The sequence below is a fragment of the Pteropus alecto genome, unplaced genomic scaffold (assembly GCF_000325575.1).
Source record: "Pteropus alecto unplaced genomic scaffold, ASM32557v1 scaffold167, whole genome shotgun sequence".
NCBI lineage: Eukaryota > Metazoa > Chordata > Mammalia > Chiroptera > Pteropodidae > Pteropus > Pteropus alecto.
The window spans coordinates 856,194-859,233 of NW_006440647.1; the positions used below are offsets into that span (position 1 = coordinate 856,194).

General features: G+C 37.3%; 1 pseudogene; it reads right to left on the reverse strand.

Annotated features, from left to right (window-relative positions):
• Positions 1–1,789: 1,789 nt before the first annotated feature.
• LOC112484704 lies at positions 1,790–1,908 on the reverse strand (annotated as a pseudogene).
• Between the last annotated feature and the right edge of the window lie 1,132 nt (positions 1,909–3,040).

Genomic DNA, 3,040 nt, shown 5'->3' on the forward strand with positions numbered 1-3,040 from the left:
TTTCATTCTGTTATCTCTTTTACTGTGTTCTTCATCTCCAGAAGTTCTATTTGGTTCTTTTTTAGGGTTTCAGTCTCTTTGCTAAAGAACTCATTTTGCTCATCTAGTTGTTTTTTTCAATTCCTGAAATTGTTATGAATCGTTTCAGATCTCATTGAGTTTTTTCAGAAGTATCCTCCTGAATTCTCAGTCATTCAAGTTGCATATTTTAATTTCTTTATGCTTATTTTCTTGAGATTTTTCCCTTTCTTTCTGAGGTGCCTTGTTACCTTGGTATTTCATGTGATTTAATGGACTATTTCTCTGCCGAGGCATTAATGGAAGTGTATTCTGCATATTCTGCTCTTTTCCAGAAAGAATATTTATTATATAAAGGTCTCTCTTTAGCCTGTTGTAAGGAAGGTGCTTTTCTTTCGGTTTCCAGTAGGAGGCGTGTAAGTCTCTTGAATCTCTGCTTTATACAAAGCCTTAATAGTACCTTTTTTATTTTCTCGTAGATATTTTATTTCGCTTGCTATCCTCAGTTTCAGTCCTTGTCAGTGTTAGTGACAGTCTCAGCTGTGTTTACTCAGATTCTCTTGGGGCTCTGTCGTGATTGGTCTCGGAAAGTATGGAGGAAGGGGCCATCTGCATTGGGAGTTGGGGGCTGAGGTTCAGCCTCGATTTTGCAGCTGCAGCTGGTAAAAATCAACTGTTGTTTATCTGCAGTCCAGTCTCGCTTCTCTGCTCTCTGCCCTGATGACTGGGCCCAGCTGCTGGCTGCGTGGAACTTACAGCCCTCCTAGGCAGGGCTTTTCAGGGAAGTCACCAAACCTTCTCCCCTCTCTCTCCTCCTGCAAGAAACTCCAGGGGCTGTGAGAGGCAGGTTCTTTATTTCTCCCAGTCCACCGTCCGACACCCAGGGTTCTGACCTGTCGTAGCTCTTATGCGCAGATCTCACACTCAGATGGGAAAGTGTGCACTTTGGGTGTTTTTTTTTCTTTTTGAGTTTTAGATGCTCAACTTATTGTTGTTTCAAAGGGAAAGATCTGGAGATGTCTCTCACTCTGCCATGTTTTTCTAAAGTGTACCGATTGTTATGTAATTTAATTGAAATTATAATGCACTCATTGGAGGAAGGGAGCACCTCTACCCCACCTTAACTTAGGATCAATCCCACCCTCTCGGCTATATACTCCACTGTCTTGACTGGAACCCATCAAATAAATTAGTTATTGATAAATTTTACTTTTCTTTCCAAGAATGTCTTAACTCTGATCTTTTATGACACCCATTTTCCCTTGTTTCTTACCCAGAATAATAATCTTTCCATTTTCCAGTTGATTATACTTAAAACTGTACAACCTAGGCATTATTTTGGCCATTTCTGTGTCACTCACTGTCTATTCCTTAAAATAAAACCACAGTTCCTACAATTCCTATAGTTCAATGAAACTCAAATTTCAACATATACCACCTGAAATTCTCATTAAAGCACAGAATGCTAGACCCAAGTTTCAGAGGTTCTAATTCAGTAGGTCTAAGATGAGGACCACACTTTGACTTTGAGCAGAGTCTCTGCTCTAGAACAGAGGCTGTTCTCAGCCTTACCTGTACAATGGAATCATTTAGAAAGTTTTTTGTGTATACTTATGTAAGTTCTTTTCTCCAAAGATTCTGATTTTTTGTGTATGTGTGGATTGAGACCCAGGTATAGATATGATTTTTTTTTTAGGCGAGGCAACCCTTGGTAGACCTCACAGATTGCAAGGACCTTGTCAGCTTACAATCCCTTATTTTTTATTTTTCATGCCTACAGGACCTGGTCTACCTAGGTGGTCTCCCATCCAAGTACTAACCAGGACTGATCCTGCTTAGCTTCCGAGATCAGATGGGATTGGGCTTGTTCAGGGTGGCATGGCAGTAGACTGGATATGATTTTTAAAAAATTTCTAACGTGTAGTCAGAGTTGAAAAATCACTGCTGTAAATATTGTCTCACAAATATATTTTGATTCCTTTTTATTCTTTTATGCCCATCACCTTTAAATATTTTTCCATTAACTACAGAATATAGGACATACTCCTTAGCATGTCTTACAAGGCCATTTACAATCTCATTGCATTCATTCATCTATTAAAAAAAATCTGTTGATGATGATGGTTGTAAAACAATATGAATGGACATAATGCCCCTGAAATTTTCAATTAAATATTATTACAATAATAAATACTATTTATTACCACAATTTAAAAAATAAATAAATTGATCACCTTTTAAGCATCAGGTAACTCCACAAATCATCAAACTTCTTGCTTTTTCCTGAACATACCAGGCAAATTCATGTTAAGTCTTAACTGTATGGAATGTCCTCTCATCCCTGACTGGAAAACTCCCTTCTGACATTAAATATATAGTAAATGTCCCGTCCTACATAAAGCCTTCTCAAATTGCCAACTACAAAGAAAATTATCATATTAAGATGATTATTAAGAGTGTATTGACTTCTGGGCATGACAACAGGGTTGGGAAATGATGGACTTGTCTTTCCTCATGACCACACCTAAATTATAACTAAACTACAAAACAACCATCATTAAGAATCTCCTGAAGTCTAGCTGAACAGAAATCCTATAACTAAGGACATAGAGAAAAAGACACATCAAGACTGGTAAGAGGGGCAGAGATGCAGAACAGGCTATGTTCCCCATATGCATGTGTAGTGGTTAAAAATTTGGGGATAACTATTGCCACTGTTATTTAATATAACATTGGAAGTCCTAGCAAGTACAATCAGACAAGAGAAAGATATAAAAGGCATCCAAATAGGAAATGAAGAAGTCAAACTATCGCATGCGGATGACATGATTTTCTATATAGAAAACCCTAAAGACTCCATAAGAACACTGCTAGAAACAAGAAGCAAATACCATAAAGTTTCTGGATACAAAATCAATGTTCAAAACTCCATAGCATTCCTATACTCTAATAATGAAGTGACAAAAAAAGAAGTAGAAAAAATAATTCCTCTTGCAATTGCAACAAAAAGAATAAAATACAT